General features: G+C 37.5%; 1 protein-coding gene and 1 long non-coding RNA gene across 2 annotated transcripts in view; one reads left to right on the top strand and one right to left on the bottom strand.

Annotated features, from left to right (window-relative positions):
- The window catches only part of LOC131508557 (uncharacterized), a 255,107-nt gene that overhangs the window by 39,200 nt on the left and 193,736 nt on the right, over nucleotides 1–22,171 (bottom strand). The window lies entirely within an intron of this gene.
- Nucleotides 8,227–10,461, top strand: LOC131509388 (uncharacterized). The gene is made up of 2 exons (XR_009260464.1): nucleotides 8,227–8,296; nucleotides 9,047–10,461. It is a non-coding gene; the product is annotated as an uncharacterized LOC131509388 (long non-coding RNA).

A 22,171-nucleotide genomic window follows, 5' to 3' on the forward strand; every position in this document is an offset into this window, starting at 1 on the left:
AATTATCACTTGCATCTTTTTTCCAGGCACTTTAGAGATCAATTTCAGGGTAATCTGATCCCACAGGCAATCCAATTGGTCATCTCTGTTGTTTCTGGATTGCAAGATTAAGCCTAGTGTAAGGATGCTCCAATACACAGCCCTCTTTTACCTTTCTATTTATTGCCAACCATTGCGAGAAGCATTGAATCTTGCGGCTTTAAAAATATTATATTGAATCTCTTCTACAATATTCCTATTCAGTGACCATCCTAGCTAAGGGTTCCACTGACTGTAAAAAGTTCTTTCTCATGGAAAGTGAAGTTCTGCTTTGCCATGCTGTCATGTTCTGGACTGCTTAGTTCTACCCTCTTGGTATGTAGTAGGATTATAAGCTCTCTACCACATGACAGCCCTTGGAAGGCTGAAAACAGTTGCATTTAAGAAAATGAGAGATTCCTTCCCTCACTTTCTGGTTAGATTCAAAATAATAGTCATAAGCTTCCTGCTTTACTTAAGCTTTACATAAGCTTTCCAGTTCCTTTAGGTCACCAACTTCATCTACTTCACACATTGGCTCATTTATACCTCTATGTCACGGTAAAGTTAGGAAAACCCAAAACACACTAAGGTATTTCACAAGGAAATTTAATATAGGGAGTTGGTTAAACAGGAGTTGGAGGATTTAAAAATAAAGCAAAAAGCACCAAGATACAGAGGGAATAACTGTAGAATACAGCTATCACTCTAGGGCTGGGGACCCTCAGGGGAATCCAGTGTTTGGGAGAGGGGTCTTGCAGAGCAGGGATCGAAGAAATGGTGCTGTCTGAACTGTTTCTAGTTTCTCTCGAAGTTGAAGAGGAACTTTGTGGAGCTGACCTTCAGACTTCTGAGGAGAGGTGCTAGGCTGCTGTCACACCTCATCCACTGAAGAAAGAGCCCTGTGACACCAGCAATCAGACAACTGGGAAGATGGTGGTACTCACTGGTGCTGACCCCTCAGTAGCTTGGAGGAGGACCTCTGTTAAGCTGGGGCTCAGCACTTGAGTTTGGGGAGCTGCCTGCCTAGTGATTTTATCCCTGGGGAGAGGGTGATGACCCTGGTTCTGAGAGTGCTGAAGAAGGCCAGAGGCTGAATCCAACAGGAAGAAGAAATAACCTTCTCCCATTTTCTAGTCTTCGGTCTCCCTCCAGGGCATCCTATTGGCAGAACCTAGCAGGACAACAACTGGTAAAGGAGAAATACATGTTGCAGACCTCTGGCCCATTTCCCAAAACAGAGTAAGGAATAAAGAAGGATGAAATTTGGAACTGAGACAAAATGGCCCAGAAAATTACTTATAAAAACTCATTTTTCTTAACTTAAATAGAAACTCAAATAAAGATGGATCAATTTCAATTATATTTTCAGAGAAGGATTAAATTTTTAATAGGAATGTTAGCCTATTTATTCATACGTAGTCACACAGGAAGAGTTGCTCCATCATCCCAATTTATTTTACTTGGGTTTTTTGTTGTTGTTGTTTAACTTTCCTGTAAATCAAATTTTCTCTAGCTTGAAGATTATGAATTTCTTCTTTGGAGACTTCTTCATGTCTCAAATGTATTCCCTCTAGTGTCTAATTTCATGGAATAAAGAATATCAGAGTACAAGTTAACTCTAAAACTCAAATTACCAAAATAGAAACTCTACAGACTAACTCGCTCGGGAGGTTAAAATTGAAGTAAAATTAACACCACTGACCTCATTCAAAACTTTCCTTGTCAGAGTGCTAAGGATGAAAAGGAAAATATATTGATGTCGACATACAGCCTCCTCTGAAAAGTGACACAACATCTTCTCATATAATAGCCTTGATTTTCTCCTTCTTGGTGGGAGAAAGCACTGACTATAACTTCATGCATTTGGTGTGCAAAGAAAGAAAACTTTACCTTTCTCCAAATTATTCTAAGGTTTTCTGGACTGAGGACCATGGAGGCAGGTGAAAGATGAGGAAAGCAACTTCCTGATCTTGAAAATGCTTTCATTTTTTTGGTATAAAATTAAGAGCACTAGTCTAGGAATTTGTGTTGTCTATTTCTCGCCCTGGTTCTGCCATTTGAGACTGAGACCATTTGTAAGCAGCTCTTTGAGCCTCAACTTCCTCTATTTGACAGAAGAATATGGGCAATGATCTTCAAGGTTTTTTAGTTTTAGTAGTCTGAGAAAAAGCCATTCTAGAATGTTCTTGATTTTGTTTTCTCTTTTAGAAGTAGGGGGTTGGGGAAAGAGAAGAGGGCAAGAACTGTAATGACTGATAATAATAATAATAATAATTATTATTATTATTACTGTTTCAATGTTAGTCATCCCTCTTCTTTCTGAGTAGCAATGAACTCTAGAGTTGAAAGTCCATGTGACATTTTAGAATCAGACTTTGGTTTTAATTCCAGTTCTGTCTTATAAGTTGTGATCTTTGATATTACATGACATCACTGGGCCAAAGAGTCTCTTCTATGAAAGAGGGATAATAAAATCAGTCCAAGATCTTTTTGAGGAGAACACAAGATGATAAATATGAGATCGCCAACATGATCCTTCATACCGATAATATTAATAAAATGGTTAATAGCAATTGCCAACTAATCATCTTGCCTGTGCTTCTCTGGTATACTGGCATGCAGCGTTATCAAAGCTATTCTTTGCCTACTCGCTTCCATGCTGGCATGTGGCCAACTCACACAGAGTGTGGCCCAAAGCGTGTGCCAGCGCTGCTACATTTACATCAGCCTAGATTTCTTTCCGAGTCCCTGTGTGCGCGCATGCATGCACAAGCATGTGCCTTTAGTGGACAGCTGGCAAGGTGATCTTCCCTCTTCTGTTGTCTTCCATTCTCTAATACGTAAGAATTCAATAAGACTGGTCTTTTTCTGCTGTAAAACAAAGATAAACTCAAATTCGTCTTAAAATCAGACTAGTTATCCATGTGTAAGGATAAAGAAATTATTGGCATTGTCGTTTTGGAGATTGGTGAGGCTATGGAATAAAATACGGGAGTTTAAGGAGTAAAAGATTCTTTCTACCTCTTCTAAACCACATCTCCGAACAACACAAAATTATAGGATGATTTACTGATGAAACTTCATTATGAGATAGATTCTTTTGCTCTCTTTTTTTAAATTAACATCTAGTAATAGTATTACATAAATATGTAGGTAACTGAGAGCAAGAAAGGTTAAGTGTCCTATTTCAGGACACTAGTGAGTTTAGGCAACGCTAAGAATGGAAAGTCCTTCTGGGTTTATTTTTCAAATTCCAATGGCTTAACCTTTTTTGAGGGATGTGGTGTCTGTCCCAGCCGCTTTTGCAGTGGGCCCCCAGGCTCACAGCCCTTTATGTTTCAGTGCAACAGATGGCACCAAACAACGTGTGCCTTCTTGGTGAACCCCCTTCCCATGCTGGTACCAGGCTCTGTAACAGCAGGCGCCGATCAGAGCCTAATGTGCTGATCACAGCTTGGGCTCCTTGTTTTCTTAAAGCACAATGTCTCTTTGTCCCCACCCCCCCATTTATTCTGAGCCCTTCAGCAGCTCAGCACAGCAAGCTTGACAGGACCTGTCTTCCTCTACTGTTAATTTCACAGCCGGATGAGTAGAAAGGTAATTTATATGGGTCAGTCAGATTTAAAATGCTGCTATGTCTCCTGACGAGGTGGAATGAGAGGATTTAAAAGAATTATTAGTGTGGTCCAGAGCGGCAGTCTGTGGTTTCTTCGACACAGTCCTATACCTTTTCCATTTGGTAAATGCCCCACGTGGCCTCCACATGTTGACTGTGGATTACAACCAAGATGAGAAGCAAGCCACTGGGGGAAGATTTTTGTTTTCATTTATTTTTAATTAATTGCAAACTTCCTCTTTCATTTGGCTTGCCACGCTCTGCAGATCCTGGTGACACAGGAGCTCTGCCAGCATTAGGAGCCGCTGTGCCGAACTGTGAGCGGCTTAAAAGTACCAGCCAGCTGCTTTGCACTCAATCCTCAGGGAAGGTTTGAAATAAATTTACATGCTTGGAATTCACCTTCAAAAATAATCCAGTTGATGTTGCTGAAATCCATCTTTCTCCTTCCTTAAATCTCTCCTTAAATTACAATGTTTGTAATTACAAATTATTATTATTCAAAAGATAGTTATTAATTTTTAGGGGATAAATAGAGTGTCTATGTGAAAGTCATAGAGAGTCTTTTCTGCCCTTCAGATCTTTACTGAAATCCCTGTAACTAGTAGTTTATATAAGGAAGGGATGATGTTTAACAAAAGAGCCAAAAATAAAAATAAAAAAAAGAAAGAAAGAAAGAAAGAAAAGAAAGAAAGAAAAAAAAAAAGAAAAAGGGGGAAAAAAAAGCAAGCCACGGTGGGAGAAACCCCAGGGGCTTGAGAATCAGTTACATCTCTTTTGAGGTCAGACAGATGTGGGCTGCATCTTCTGCTGCTGAATAACTATGTGATCTTGGGCAAAATTATTCAACAACCCCAAATCCTCAGATTTTTCATCTGTAAAATAGTTGTAAAAACTAAATATGATTACCAAAATGACACATCTTGTACCTCTGTTGCATATTCTATACGTGGTAGCACTTATTAATATAATCTAACAAAAACAGAAGTACAAATTACCAAAATGTGGAATCTATGTGTTTTAAAATATAAGTTGAAAGTTTTCTGTTTCAATAAGATGGAGGATAATAGAGACACGCTCTGGCTACAAACACCTAGAAAATGGGAACATATACAATAATAATGATAGCAACAACAACAAAATTATAGGATATCTGAACCCCTAAAACAGAAGTAGTATTCTCCCCATGAGTAATAACTGAAGAAAGAACTAGAAACCTGAATGGCAACTAGAAGCCCTGAGTGGGCTAAGCATTCCCTGCCTTGGGAGGGAAATATGGGTCCCTGGGAATCCAGATGCTTTGGTCTGAACACCTAGATGGAGTCCAGAGAGGGGGCCTTGGGCCCAGGCAAGGAAGGAAAGGTAACACTGAGACTGCCGCCTAAGGACAAGTCCCTTCAAGTGTTTTGAGTCTAAATGAAAAGGTGGCCTTAAAACAAAACAAAACAAGACAAAACAAAACAAAACAACAAACAAACACCCAGTTAGGCAGCATGGGGAGATAACAAAATATTATAGAAGCTGAGTAAAAATGAAGACATCTCCCTGGGAAATCATGAGCCCTTGTCTTTGCTTCATTGGAGCTTAGACACGATTTTACAATTCTCTGGGAAATTCCAAGCCTAGAAATTTACATACAATTTGCCCCCAAATTAAGTAAAATCTAGTGAAATAACAAAATGAATAAAACAGAGAAAAAAAGGGGGGATGATAGTGTCAATAGAAGCAAACACTGGTTCTTTGAAAAGACAAAATAGGAAGATTTTGAGCAACAATAAAAAAGAAACAGAGTGTGGGCAGAGGTAAATCATATTTGGAACAAAAAGGACAATTGCAGATTGAATGTATGTGTGTGTGTGTGTGTGTGTGTGTGTATTCAGAAACTATGTGGAGATAAATTTGAAAGCTTTAGTCAAAAAAATAAAATTCTAGAAAAATTACCAAATTTACCAAAATGACTACACAGAAGATGAATAGTTTTATAACTGTGAAAGAAATTGAATCATAGTTACAAATAAATGCAAATAAAGTTAATCAAACAGAGGGTTTTACAGCCAAGTTCTACACATTTAAGAAAGATATATAATTACTTTTTTAGATAAACTCTTCCAGAGAGTAGAAAGAAGATGCTTTAGCACACAAGGAATGAGTGCAGTAAACATTGGAAATCCAAACTTGTCAGAATTGTAGTACCACAAAGGAATACTGTTGGCTGATATCATTTGTGACAACGATGCAAAATCGTAAATGAAATATTCATAAAACAAATCCAACAGTGTATTAAAATGGATAGCATGTATTTCATTTTAGAAATACCAAGATGGTTTAAATTAAACAAATCTATTAATTTTATTCATTATATAAAGAAATTGAGGTTGAAAAACATAAATATCTCAACAGATTAAAACCATGATTTGATACAATTCAGTACCTATTCAGGGTAAAAAAAAAAAAAAAAAAAAAAAAAAAAAGCAATCTAGACATTTAACCAGAATTAGAATTGGAAGATAATTCCTTAATCTGGTAGACTTTTGGTTGATAGAATACCAACCAAAAACTTACAGCAGAATTATATTTAATGGGGAAACATTACAAGTTCTATTAAATTCCTTGTAAATGATGCTTGCTATCACTACATTTTCATTTTGTACTGGAGACTTTAGCCAGTGCAGTAAGACAAATTAATTATTTAAAACTTTTTAAATGTGAAAAAATCAGAAAGAAAAAAGTAGACTTTGCTCATGATATAACCGTCTCAGAGAAAAATGTAGGAATGGGGCACATGGATGGCTCCGTGGGCTAAGGGTCTGGCTCTTGATTTCAGCTCAGGTCATGATCTCACAGTTGTGAGATGAAGCCCCACACTGACAGCATGGAGTCTGCTTAAGATTCTGTCTCTGCCTCTCTCTCTCTCTGCTCCTCCCCCACTTGCTCTCATGCTCTCTCTCTCTCAAAATAAATAAATAAATATTTTAAAAAAGAAAAGAAAAATGTAGGAAACTACAAGCTATTAGTACCAATAATAGTTCATCTAGATTTCTAGATATAAGACCAATGTACAAAATCAGTAGTGTATGTTCATATCCTTCATAAAATGTAGTAAATGTACCTAAAGGTAAATATAGCAAGAGAAGTGCAATATCTTTATGAAGACAATTACAAAATTTTACTTGAAGGACGTAAAAGAGGAGTTAAATTCACAGAGAGAAGACATGTGCAAAGATTGGAAAACTTAATATTAAAAGGATGGTAATTCTCTAATTAACATATAAAATAAATTTAATTTCACAGGACTTTATAAGATGACTCGAAATGTCACACAAGAGTAAGAAGCACTGAGAATGGACTAAAATAATTTTACGGAAAGACATGAAGAATAAGACACCAGGAGAAGAAGGAGAATAAAAAGAAGAGACCTATCCCAGGAGAAGTAAACTTTTATATTATCATATTAAACAAAACAGTGTTACTGACATGGAGGGAGTTCAATGGAAAAGAAGGGAGTGCCTAAAGACACTCATCCCTATGTAGGAACTTCGTGTAAAGTGGAGTAGCCTTACCAATGTAAAAGGGAAATTTGGGCTGGTCTGTAAATGGTATTGGGACAATAGGCTAGTCCATAGAGAAAAGAATGCTAGATTCCTACTTAATACTATACACAAAAACAAACTGCAGATGGACTGAATACTAAATGTAAAAATCAAAACTTTAAAAATTTCAAGAAAGAAGACAGAATAATATTATATGACTTCAGGATAGAGGTATTACTTAAACAGCAAAAGCGGCACCTGGATGGCTCAGTCGGTCAAGCCTCAGCTCAGGCCGTGACCTCACGGTTCGTGGTGGAGCTCTGTATTGACAGCTCAGAGCCTGGAACTTGCTTCGGATTCTGTGTCTCCCTCTCTCTCTGCCCCTCTCCTGCTTGTGCTCTGTCTCTCTTTCTCTCTCAAAAATAAATAAAACATTAAATATTTTTTAATTTAAAGAACAAAGAATAGCAAAATAAAAGAAAACCATGATAAATTTAACTTCATTAAATTAAAAACCTATGCATGTCAGAATACACCATTAACAGAGCTAAATAAATAAATAAATAATAAATAAAACAAAACAACCTACACTGAGAAAAGATATTTTCCATATATATAAGTAACAGAGGAATAGTATTCAGAATACAGAGTCTTCTATAGATCAATAAAGAAAAGAAAAACAATCTTTTAGAAAATGGGTAAAGGATATGAAAAAGCAGTTTGTAAAAGGGAAAAGTGGAGTGCTTTATACATATATGAAAATACACTCAACTTTGTTGTTATATAGGGAATGCAAATTAAAATAGTAGTAGAAACAATTTCATCCCCAAGAGATAAGAAACACAAGTCTGATATCATCAAATGTTGGTACGCGTGTAGGGAAACAGGACTTAGGTAATGTCAGCAGGAGAATAAATTGTCACAACCACAATTTCCACATGTTGTGGAAAACAGTATTTCATTAATGAGTATGCATGGAAACACATGTATTTTATTTCTAGTTATACGTCTTAGAAAAACTCTCACACGTGTACACAAGGAGTTGTACTTCAAAATTTTCATTGCAGGACTGTTTACAACTGTGAAAAAGTGAAAACGATCTAACTGTCCCTTCTAGAGGACTAGAGAGGTAAGTTGGGTTTACTTATGCAAGGAATACTACACAGCAGTTCAAATGAATTAACTAGATCTACATATACCATTATCAAAAAAAACCTCATGAATCTTTAATGAAAAAAGCAAGTTATAAAAAGATACAGGCACTAGTAGTATCAGTTAAAATAAAATTTAAAAACACACCAAACAACAACATGCATTATTTATGCATCCATGCATATGTGGTAGAAGGGAATAACTTAAAAGGCAAAGATATATACATACTTTATCAGGGTGGTATCACTCAAAGAGAGGGGAAGGAAGGCACACTGCTGGTGAACTTTATCTGTGCCTGTATGTTTTACATCTTTAAAAAAAGTCAAACAATAAAGAGACATAATAAGCAAATGTGATCGAACAACGTATTTTTTTTTTAATTTTTTTTTTAACGTTTTTATTTATTTTTGAGACAGAGAGAGACAGAGAATGAACAGGGAGGGTCAGAGAGAGGGAGACACAGAATCTGAAACAGGCTCCAGGCTCTGAGCTGTCAGCACAGAGCCCGACGCAGGGCTCGAACTCATGGACTGCGAGATCATGACCTGAGCCGAAGTCGGCCACTTAACCGACTGAGCCACCCAGGCACCCCTCGAACAACATATTTTGAATACGGTGGGGAGATATGTGAAGTTATGCCTTTTCTATATTTTTGTATTTGAAACATTTCAGAATTGGAACCAAATTTTTCAAAAGATAAATAGCCAAAATATTTTATATATTTCAGATGAAGCTAAGTGCCTCACTCTTCTATGGAGGGTTTGATGTGCCTCCAGTCCCCATCATCATCAGTCTTTGAGAATCACTGACAAGCATAGAATGGAATTGTTACCTGCCATTATTTTGTTACAATTTACTGCTTGTAATTTTTGTTATCAAAGTAATAGCATTTTCATTTTCCCAATTTGGAAGTATATTCTGATATTAATTATGCTTCTTAAATCTGAGCATGCCTTTTGGAAATGCGTATATATGCTCTCTCCAACCCCCTCTCACCTCATACAATTGGGAATCACAGACAAAAAGAATTAGCAGTACACATACATATTTTTTGGAAAGCTCATTAACAGAGTCTAAGAGATAAGGGGACAAGTGTCAGAATTGGAGCCAGGAGTCCTAGCTGGCTGTAACTGTGGAATTATTTTCTTAACTTTTCTGTGCTTTTCTTTCTTTATCTTTAAAGTGGAGGTGTTGACTTACCACTAAATCCTTTCCAGCTCTAAGGTTTTGTAATTTTATGAAACACATGAGTGAAGTCAGTTATAAAACTAAATGGTGATTAGAATATATGAACTGAGGAAGAGCCAAAGGACTCCTCCGTGTCCCAATATCTCTTCCTCTGTCTTTGCCAGAGTGTCACTGTTTCAGATTAAGGTACTGAAGGCTGAAATTTGAAAGCAACTGTTCATGTAAATGTCTTGGTAGAAATAAATTTTAAGATAAGTTTGTCAAATTCCTGGCTTCCTAAAAGATTCTGGGACACAGGGCTGGTAGTTTTGATGAAAAGGTGAGCCAAGATTGAGCCAGAGTGTTGAAAGCACTGCCTTAGGAGGGATCCTTGCCCTTTAGAAGGATGCATAGGGCACTATATGCTTGGGAATAATGGATCCTGAATAAGGGAAAGAGTGGACAGAGGAGGGTGGAGCAGAACCAAAGACAGCATTGTCACAAGTTCACAACAGCAGCTCTCAGTCACCTCTTAAATTCCAGCTGATGAAAGAACTGCTTGTCCGAGGGCTTGGGGGCCATCCCAACAGGTCATGACTCCACAGGGAAGAGGCACTGTAGTAGCTACCAGCATTGCTGCAGCCTCAACTCAATATCCATCAGGAGGGGGAAGACCATGCACCCTGTGGGCTGAGCAATACCACCTCCAGGCATTATGGCTCCTCCACCTAGGATGAGACCACCCATAGGCCCACCAACTGGGCTTCCCCCTGCTCGAAGGATGCCAATAGGCATGTCCCTCCAGGAATTAGACCTCCTCTACCAGGAATCAGAGGTCCACCAAGACCCTAGAATACTGTTGATCCTTCTTAAGTCACTTGCCCCCCTGCAATGTGTCTTGTGAAACTGTGTAAAGTATGGGCTTTAGTTCCCTCTTTGCTGCAATTAAAAAAAAAAGTTGTTTGTTTTATGTAATGAGGAAGGGTGTTTCAAAATCTTTGGATCTGTGATAGAAGTGGTATTCTTATCTTAGGATGAAGTTGAAGAGGAGCCATTATTAGTCAAATGGCCAAAGAAAATATCCCAGTGGGTATGCCTCTTCACCAGTTCAGGGATCCTGGAACAATACCTACCCAGAACTTAGTGCTCAGTTAGAGTTACATTCAAGTTACGTTAGATTTAATAAAAAGCTGGGGGAAAAGAAGTTCATAAACTTAAACAATGAACAATCTATTCTTTTATCATGCAGGAACTTCTGAATTGGTGTGGAACTTTTCAAGGATTCTACAGGAGTGATTTAAATGTAATTTCCTGGAGTCTTAATTGCTAATTATTTTAACTAAGAGTTCTAAATGAAACATTCTCTATTTTGAAAGCTTTAAAGAGTTTAAAGCAATTGCTGTCATTGGAAATGTGTTTAGTATCTGTTCTCAGGAGTGGAATCTAATCAGCCACGTAAGCATGGTGACCTCAGAAATACAGCCAGAAGCATCAGCCTTAATTGTATTGAGAACTCAAAGTCCACCTGAGTGCAATACCACTTTAGATGGGTGCAAAGTTTTGGAACTTAAACTTCAGTGAATTCAAATATGGCCTTAAAATTTCTTTTCTTGACACCCAGATCTGGTCTATAGATCAACTCTTGATAAAAAATAAAAATTGATGTGCTTGCTTCGGCAGCACATATACTAAAAAATAAAAATTGAGATTGATGATTTGGAGGTAAGACAGCCACACAAGTCAGTTTTCTTTTTTCCTGATCATACCCTAAATGCCATTCTTTCAGTTAGTTCTGCCTCTTCTTTGCCAATCTCACATATTATATGTATATGTAAATACAGTACTTATAATAGTCACTGCCTACCAAGTATAAGCATTTCAATACTTAAGACCACATGGCTCAATCAAATGCTTTCAGAAGGTAGATAACTAACCCATTCTGCCATTTTTTAAATGTCCTGCTAAAATTTTATATTCCCACATTTAGGGCCCCAAAGAATTTTGTAATAAAATGTTTGAGCTACTATAACAAGAGGTTGAGCAGAATTTTAATTTTTGCTCTGAGTTGCAGCAAGTCCCAAATCTGTGCAGGAAAGTTACCAGTTACCTAGAATTCTGAATGCAAGGAGTCAACAGTTGCTGGGACCAAACAACTTTCTGCAGAAAAGAAGCCTTACCAACACAACTCTCCCTACCCCTAATCAACAGAAGAGAACTTCTGTGAATTCCCTTTTGGGAAACTCAGTGTTCCTGAGGATGGCTGCACCTCACTTACATTTTGTTTCCCGGTTGGATTTTTGCTTAGCCAGTAGACTTGCTACCTACCCCTGTACTGCTGAAAAGAAAGAAAAGGCAATTTGGGAGAGAAGTGACAGAACCCACAGATAAAGTGTGACCTGGGTCTAAGATACACACCCTAGTTTTTCCTAATCCAACATTTCCTGGTTCTAAAAGTTGTCTGGACAAAGTAGATGAGTTGGGGGCTGTAAGTATGCCAGACATGCTAAGCTTCAAGGGGTAAATGGACCAGATCACGGACGATCTGTTGGGCATCTGCCAGTAGTCATAGAGTTTCCATCCAAATATTATGGGGATATCTATCAGGAGGCTCACTGTCTTTAGTAGTGAGGCATATTGGAGCTATCATACATCCTCATGGAGCCCACAGGCAACAAGCAAGAATGGCAGTCTTGAGCAAACTGGTATGAAATGCAACCTTCCCAGTCAGGTGACATAGCACGTTCTCTCTTCCAGGGGTAACACCCTCTTCTTTTCCATGGCCACTCTCCTAGTTTAATCTCTCTCTGTCATTCTCACCACACCAACAGATTTTTAATCGTTTTCTATGCACCTAGACTAGTTGTTCCATGTGTCATTCTCCAAACAGCTACTAGAATGATCTTAAGAAAGGCAAATCTAATCAAGTCACTTCCCAGATTGAAATTCTCTGATGGTTTCTCATGTTACCATTAGGATCATTCAGACCCCTTAATTAGCTTTCCTGGTCACTCTAACCTCATCTCTTGGCCACGATGAACTTCTTTCAGTGTATCCATATTGCCAAAGGACTCTCTTTCACTTCCAGTCTTTCATAGTATCTTCTATTCTGCCGGAGACACTCCTCCCTCAGATACCGTACCATGCTTTGGACCTGCTAAATGTCACTTGACCTTCACCTGGCAGATGAAATGTAACTTCCTAACAGTACACCTGACCATTAATTCCTGTGTCATTTGCTGCTCCCTCCCAGGTAGAGTTAAAAACCTGCTGCTTATTCACCAGCCTATCCTGTCCCAGGGTATATACTCAATAGATATTTGCTGAAAAAATAAGAGTTAATTGGGGACCATTAATCCGTGGGCACTAAAAAGATAAAGTCAGTTACCTTAATCAGATCAAACCTGGGCCTTCTGCCCACACCATATTAACATCTGACTCAGAGCAGATGCTAACATTATATCAAGGTATCAACAAGAGAATAGTGAATATAATCCATAATTTTTTAAACAACAAGTAAAAGCAAAAAACTTAAATCTTGTAACAGAGAAACTTCTGCTGACAGTAGTGCCTCATATACCTTTTCTCAAACTCGAACTATTCAAATTGTGTTATTATTTATTTCCAACCTTTTCTTTATCTGTTAACTTGAAAATCATCTCCTTGTTCTCATTAATTTTTTTTTCTGTGAGTGCAGGGAAAACAGGCACTTTATGAAATATTCATATTTAAATTTAGAGGCTAGCCTGTTAACTTTCTAGGTAGATTTGCCCAGTTTAGCAACTCCTCTCCTTGGGCTATCCAGGTCTCTCCTAACCAACAACTCCATGCAAATGTGTTCCCTTAAACTCCCCAGGAATATTCACCTTTGAAAAAGAAAAGTCAGGTTAGGTGTTTTGGTTACTCCATTAGTTGGCTAAGGCTGCTGTAACAAAGTACCACAAACTGAGTGGCTTAAACAAGAGAAATGTATTGTCTCTGTTCTGGAGGCTGGGAGTCAGAGATCAAGATCGACATCTTGGATGTCCTTTGGCCTGCAGAAGCATCACCCTGACCTCTGCCCTCATCTTCATATGGCATTCTTTCTGCATGTGTGTCTGTGTCCAAATTTCTCTATTTATAAAGATACCAGTCATATTGGATTAGGGGCATACCCTACTGCAGCTTGACCTCTTCTTAACTAATGACATCTACAAGGATCCTATTTCCAAATAAGGGCATATTCTGAGGTCCCAGGGATTAGGATTTCAACATACATGTTTTAAAGGGATATAATTCAACCCATAACAGTTAACAAATAACAGAAACTTTTACTTAAGTGAAAAATAGAATTCACTGAAAAGGAACAAGGCAGTTTTGAAAGGTCTCAGTGATGGGGACTGCTCAAGTCTATCCCAGGCACTGCAGCTGGGAAGAGTGGACTCTGTTTCTTCCCTCTTTGGACAACTCAGCTTAAGATTCAAAATCCTAGGAAAGTTCAACTGGCCAACCTTGGGTCATATGCCCACTGCTCGGCTGGTGGAGGTGGGATGGTGGTGGTTACGATAATGAGGGGAAGTTTTGGCAGGAGGAGTCTCTTGGGTTTCTGTAACAGGAGGACAGGCACTTGGGCTTGCTGTTCTGCCCACATGGGAGGGGTGAAGTTAATTCCTCTAAAGAAATATGATACCTGGATATGTTAGGGAAAATGGTTGCTATACAGCCAAAAAGAAAAGAAAAAATTTTCCATTTTTTTTTCAAAAGGAGAAAGCAAACTCAAAAGGAATAGTTTCTTCCTTTCTGGTGTGAACGTGAGACCCAATAACAGCCAAATATGAAGATCTTTTTAGGCAAATGCAAATTGGAGCCTTTTGATCATACTACATACTGACTTTTTTTTCTGATGCTATCTCTTTAGAACAGGTTCTTTTCTATTAGAATAGGCCATCTTTAGTGGGGCTCAGTATATGTCCATCAGTATATGTCCATCTTTTGTGATAAAGATTTTCTGGAAGGGAAGCGATAGGCATTAGGCTTTTGAGTTTTGCTTTTTCATACTAATCCTTGGACCTAGAGGGGCTCTCAGTGCTTACATACAGGAAGCAGAACCAATCCTAGATAAAATGCAGTCTGAATGCCTCTCAGCCCCAGTGACTCAAAAGGTCTTTACCTATTGCGTGTGCTAACTTACCCACCCCCTGCTCCCTGAAAGTGAAGGCTCTAGTTTATCTTCTTAAAATAGCAGTGAGATTAAGGGCATGGACTTGGTTCTGTGGGATAGGCCAAGCTGAATAACATACTTCCTCTGGATCTCATGACCCTCTAGTGTGAAATGACAATGATACCTCACAGGGGATAACACTCTCACAGGGTTTGTGTGAGACTAAGGGCAGACATGTTTGCCAAGTGCAACGCAATCAGCCCGAGAATGTGCATTTCTGTGGTGACAAGTCAGGTTGTGTTAACATTTACAATCAGATTTTGCTGGCCAGTTACTTCCATCTTCAAAATCATGGTACTTCACACCTTATTTTCTTCCCTACAAAAATCCATCCAAATGTTTCTAGAATTCCCGGGGCAACTTCTCATGTGCCTGCAACAGCTGCCAGCTTCTTCTTTGAGGATATATTGTTGATGACATTTGTCTGTTAGCTTCTGAAGGAAGACAGCTCTTCCTCTGCTGCTTTTGCTCATGCTTGCTGTGAAGGCACTGCTTCTACCCTCTATGTATACACTGTCAGTTTGATCCTTAGATTCTTTGGGCTTCTTGAATCTGGCTAAAAGTACTAAATATTCTCCAGGGGATGTTGGATTTGGAAAGTGAAATGAAATGTGTGAGTTACAGCCTCTTGTAGCACCATGCTGACCATGTAATGAACACTTGGGGTTGTTTGATAGACCACTGGAGGAGCACCATCAACACTTGTAGCTCCCCAAAATGTGAGTTGGCAAGATTGGAAGGTTTTATTGGATTAGCTCAAGGATCAGTAAATTTGAAAATTTACTTAGGAGATTAAATAATCTTTTATTGTGATTGCTCTTATCTTTCCACTCAAATCTTCTCTAATAAAATTTCTACTGCAGCCAGTGAAAGTAGCGAGGAAGATTATAGTTTTGAGAGTTTTGGAAATGTGCTCACATTAGACATTCACTATAAACATCAAAACTCAAAACTCTGTAAATAACTGTGAATGATTTCATGAGGCTCTTGACTCTGCCCAAACTGGCAATCTGTACTCTCTCTCCTTATTTGTGCTGTCCCCCAAAGTGCCTGACATGCACAGGCGTGGCCTTTGCGCTCCTTCCCCTTACACTACCATGGTCCCTCTGCTTATTTAGGCTACTCTCCCTATGTACATGCCTCTGCCCTGAGAAAGTTTCCTTGCTGTACATCTCACTGCCCATTCTGTCTTAGTCACTTTATCTGATAATCTTTGTTAGGAGGACATAAGAGGCTCCCAGATAATACTGGAAGGTCTACTCATTTTTTATGTTTATTTTTATTTTTAAAATCTAATCCCCAGCTTCCCAAGCCTCCCTCATCTACCTGCCATTTTCACAATTTTGTCAGATCTAAGTAACCTTTTCACTGTATTTTTCTTTGAACCAACTCTCATCTTAAATGTATATTTTAGCTTTTATCCTCAGCAATAATACCTGACCATGAAAAAAAATGGCTTTGAGCTGTAAGTTATACAATTTCTAATACACACAAAAATCATAAATAGCTGTTAAAAAAGATCCTTTGTATACCATCTGTAATCATGTGGCTCTAGCAGAACCATCCTTAGTCTCTGTCAGTGTTATCCAGCAAGACTTTGTGATGAAAGAAATATTCTAAATTTTTACTGTTCAATATGGCAGCCACTAGCTGCATATGGCTATTGAACACTGGAAATGTGACTACTGCAACCGATGAACTGAATTTTTAATTTAATTTAACCAATTTATATTAAGAGAGCCACCATGTGGCTGGTTAGTGGCTACTATATTGGGAAACACAGGTCTGTGGTGTAAGGTGGTTGGATTAAATTATCTCAGTTTTTTTCCAGCTCTAAGATGAAAAAAATAGAAGGGCTTCCATAAGTAGGAATATCTGTGTAGACAGAAGAGAAGGGTACTGGGACTAGAACTTTTGGGTAAGAGGAACTTTGTCAATATGGCTAGCAAATATCACAGTACTTGATTAAAACAAAATTACCAAAGGGTGGTAACTTTCATCAATTCTCAAGTCATCTCATAAAGATGGTGGTCTTGACGATAGAAACAGAAGATTTAAGGGGCCTTGATAAATTACAGTTGGAGTTTTCTAGTCCCCTTATAACAACAATTTATCCAGGGCTCATTGTGTGCAAAAACAGTTTATGAGAAAGGGATGCAGACCTCAGAAGCAAAACCCCTGGCATGTGGTCAGGGCCTTCTGGTCAGGGATACACTCTAATGAAAGTTGTAGTTTGTACAGCTTAGAAAACTTTCAAGCACAGTTCTTTCTCCAACTTAGTTTCAACTTGAACAAACACAAGAGCACTTGTACAGAAAAATTCTCCTCCAAAGTGCACTCTTCTGGTGATTACCAGCAGGTCCACTGGCAGCAGCTGGATTGAGTGTCTGAATCAGCCTAGCTGATTACCTTAATCACCTTAATCATAGAATCTACTCTCCCTGGAATGGTCTCAACATGGAGAGTGGCAGAACAGCCACTCTAAGCTGAAAACTCCTCGTTAGAACATATTCTGATGCTTTTAATGAAGAGGTTACAATTTATATTAGGGACAAGATAATTTCAAGGCCTTGCCAATCTTTTGCTAGTTCTTTTGTTAGTAATGAAGAGTTTTCCAAGGATGTTTTGTTTAGAATACTGGGCACATCCTTGAGAGGTGTTGCTGATGTCCCAAGGTGAGTGTCTCTTCCCTGACTGCTCATTAACAGCTTAAATCAGTACGTGGGACTTTTTCTTCTCTAGTCCTTCATTTTGAAGTCCCATTAATCCACATATATTTGGGAAGGGGGACTGGAGCTTGATACCCACTCCCAGAATAAGAACATTCCTCACTGTGAATCCTTGAAATGGGGTCACTCAATAGACATACCACTCCACTGGGTTCAGACTACCCGAAGATTCAAGGTACTGTACCAGGTTTATTATTTTCATTCTTTTAAAAAAATAGTACATCAGTATACATGGAACAGCAAACTACAAAGCAATATGATGCATTCGTGCCAGGAACAATATCATTGTAATTTTTATATCTTCTCATGGTTGTATGGGTTTGAGTTTGTGCCAGTAAGCCATCAGGGGCTGTTTGTTTTCTTCTGGCACTGCCTTTTGGTAAAAGTCACCACAGAAATATAGTGATAGGGCTATGCTGTATTGTCTAAACAGCTAGATTTTTAATAGGCATGGCTAAAATTTAATGATTGTTTATAATAAATGACCACTTAACTGAAATAATAAGCAACATTAACTAATCTTTAATTACTAATTTTCAGGGGCGCCTGGGTGGCTCAGTCGGTTAAGCGTCCGACTTCGGCTCAGGTCATGATCTCGCGGTCCGTGAGTTTGAGCCCCGCATCGGGCTCTGTGCTGACAGCTCAGAGCCTGGAGCCTGTTTCAGATTCTGTGTCTCCCTCTCTGTCTGACCCTCCCCCGTTCATGCTCTGTCTCTCCCTGTCTCAAAAATAAATAAATGTTAAAAAAATTAATTACTAATTTTCAGACAAAATTTTAGAGTATTACATATTAAATTATGAAATAAACAATATTTTAGTTATAGATAGGGCTAATTTATGATCCTTACCAGAAAAATTAATTGCCCATAATGATTAAGAACATTGATCTTGGAGTCAGGAAGACCTGACTTCAAATGCTGGTGTCTGAATTCCTTCTTCGGTAACCTTAGATAAGTTTCTAAAACTGTGTTTTTCCAGTTTATTTGTCTAAAAATGGGATAATAACATATAACTCATAACATTTTCTGTAATAATTAAATAAATATATGTAAAGTGATTAGGATGATCTCTAGCACATGGTAAAAACCAAATAAATGATTTAACTAATTAGCAGTAGTATTATGCTTTTTAAATCAGTCCTTGAGAATCTCTATTATCCAAAATTGGTTCTAATTTTTAAATTTCAGACCATTTAGCTTTCAGAACATTCTAGAACACATTTACTTAGAATAGTGAACACTTACAAAACACTATTTGGCTGTCAACTCATTTCATCATCAGAACAACCTGATGATGTAGGTACTCTGATCATGCCCATTTTACAGATGACAAAACTGAAGCACAGGGAGGATAAATAACTTACTTAAAATTACCCAGATCATCTTAACAGAACCAGTATATAAACCAGGCAGCAGGGTTCCAAAATTAGTGCTTTTACCCACTAATCTATACTATCTTTTAGGGCCAGAAGCAAAGGTTGATTTATAATTATAATTATAATATGTAAATTATATAATATATACATAATTATAATGTATTATCATTATAAACAAAACATATCAATGGTTAAAAATTTTTTAAGATTTTTCTTTTAGAGAGAGGGAGAGAGAGAGTGCGCACGTGCACCTGGGGAGAGGGGCAGAGGGAAAGAGAAAGAATCTTAAGCAAGCTCCACACTCAGCGCAGAGCCTAACCCAGGGCTCAATCCCACGACCCTGGGATCATGACTGGAACTGAAATCAAGACTCAGATGCTTAACCAACTGAGCCACCCAGGCATCCCTATTGTTAAAAAAATTTTAAGCCTATATAAATCAATGATGAAATTTTCAGTACTCCTTCAACAGGGATTACCACAACATAATTTGCTCCTCCCAGCCCCTTTGAATGAACGTTCTTATTTGGGAGACTCTCTGCACTTGAGATTTAAAATTCATTTTTTTTTAAGTTTTCTTGAATAAGCTGGAGTTTGCTTCTGATAAAGAAATTATTTTTCTTCCCAACCTTTGAGCTGTAATCATAAAGTAAAAAAAATTTTCGTTTGTTTGTAAAAATCATCCTGTAAAGAAAACCAGCATCTAGTGCCAGGAACATTAAGGGAGAGTGGAAAAGTTAAGAGAAACTAATGGTTGTTCATTTGAAAATTAAAATTTTAAACCAACTAAAAATGGACTGGAGAGTCTGGCAGTGACCTGACTCTGTGATAGAAATGGGTCTAAGAAACCCCCACATTATGTATACACCAGAGTAATGAGTTCTAGGTGCTGTAAAAACTGAAATTTGGGGAAAAGTGTATGCCATTGTAATATTTAAAAATGGGGGGTCCTGGGTGTCTCAGTCGGTTGAGCATCTGATTTTGGCTGAGGTCATGATCTCACAGTTTGTAGGTTCGAGTCCTGCATCGGGCTCTGTGCTGACAGCTCAGAGCCTGGAGCCTGCTTTGGATTCTGTGTCTCCCTCTCTCTCTGCCCCTCCCCTACTCACACTCTGTCTCTCTCTCTCTCTCTCTCTCTCTCTCTCTCTCAAAAATAAACATTAAAAATATTTTTTTAAATAAGAAATGTGGGGAATTCCAAAGTATATATTCCTGAAGTAACAGATCTTGTGGGTAAATATATTTTAAAATATAGAATTAGGATATGGGGTGCCTGGGTGGCTCAGCCGGTTGAGTGTCCGACTTCGGCTCAGGTCATGATCTCACAGTTCGTGAGTTTAGGCCCCACGTTGGGCTCTATGCTGACAGCTCAGAGCCTGGAGTCTGCTTCAGATTCAGTGTCTCCCTTTCTCTCTGCCCCTTCCCTGCTCATGCTCTATCTCTGTCTCTCAAAAATGAATGAACATTAAAAAAATTTAAAAAATATATAATTAGGATAATAACTATATCTGCATATATTTTATATTTTATTTATGTAAGCAACTTCATACTGTATCTCCCTGTTTCATTAAGTCTTCTACAAGCTCTTTTTAACAATTTTCCTTATGAAAATTAGAGTGTTTCTGTTTTGCATTATTACAAAAACTTCAATGAGAATTACTCTTGTTCATGAATCATTTCACATCATTTATTGCCTATGATAGCATTCTAGTCATTCAACTACTGAGTGGAAAGCTCTAAACTTCAGTGCCCAAATCATTTTTCACAAAGTTATGTCCATTTATACTTTCCTAGACAAAACTAGTTTTCCTATATCACTGCAGCTTTGCCAGTTTTGAATATTCTCAAGTAATTATATTTCATCTTTTAATTTGCAAATTATTAAAAAATGGAATTGGCCATTGAACCTATTTATAGGTAGTTTCCTTCTGAGTATTATCTGCATATGTCTATATTTCAGTTAGGATGTTAATAAATTTCTTGGTAATTTGTATTAGCTCTTTCTATATTAAGGATATATACATTTTAACTTTTTGGAAATATTCTCCCAAGTTTCTCATTAAACTCTCAATTTAAGTTTGCTTATGACTTTTTTTCCATGTGTTTCAAAATCAAAATATATAGTCCTTATTCATAAATATCAAACCACATATTACATTTGCTTTAATAAGGCATATATTAACTTATTTTAATATTATATTTGTTTTAATAATTTATTTAATAACTTTAATTTCATATTTACTAATCACAGTAATAAGAGGACAGGCATAGTCTTCTAGACTAGCATTATCAGCAATTAGTATCAAGTACTGAAGGAAGAACACATGGAATGCTTAAAAGTGATCAGAAGTTACTAGGATAAATCCAGCATATTATGAAAAAGACATATATACTTTTCTTCCCATCACCATTCTTACTAATACCTTATTATTTTTTTTTCTGTTGCATCCACATTCAAACTGCATTACAAAATCTTTTGTATATATAATGGAATATTATTCAACCTTAAAAAATAATCCTGCCATTTGTGATAGCATGCTGAACTTGAAGGCATTATGCTAAGAGAAATAAGCCAGACACAGAAAGACAAATACTGCATAGTATCACTTATATGTGGAATTAAAAAAAAAAAGAAGTCCAACTCACAGAAACAGGGACTAAAAAGGTAGTCACTAGGGGCAAGGGAAAGGAGATATAGGGAGCGGTTGGTAGAGGAGTATACACTTTCAGCTATAAGGTGAATGAGGTCTGAGGATCTAATGGAAAACATGGTGACCATAGTTGATAACATTGCATTGTATAATTGAAATTTGCCGAGAGTAAAACTTAAATGTTCTCACCAAAAGACAAAAAAGGGAGAAATATGTGAGGTGATGGATGTGTTAAGTGACTGGATGGGGGATCCTTTCACAATGTATATGTATATCAGATCATCACAACGTACACTTTAAATATCTTACAATTTTATATATATCAGTTCTACCTTGATTAAGCTGAAATTGGAAAAAAAAGAGTAGTTCTGGGGATCTAATGCACAACATGATTATTACATTTGACAATAGTGTATTATATACTTGAAAGTTGCTAAGAGAGCTCTTACATGTTCTTACATGTTCTTACCACAAAAAAGAAATAATTATGTGAGGTGTTAACTACTGCTACTTGGTAATCATTTCTCAATATATAAGTGTATCAAATCAACACATCAACTGAAACTTATATGTCAACTGTATTTCAGTAAAGCTGAAAAAATCTTTTCTAGAATATGTCTACATTAGATTGAAATACCAGAACTTCACTATCCTGCTTTTTCTGTGATTCCATTTCTTCTGTACTGCTTGTGTTAGAAGAAAATACAAGGGGGGAAAAAGCCCTTCAAGTTTTC

This window comes from Neofelis nebulosa, chromosome 4 (genome assembly GCF_028018385.1).
Source record: "Neofelis nebulosa isolate mNeoNeb1 chromosome 4, mNeoNeb1.pri, whole genome shotgun sequence".
NCBI lineage: Eukaryota > Metazoa > Chordata > Mammalia > Carnivora > Felidae > Neofelis > Neofelis nebulosa.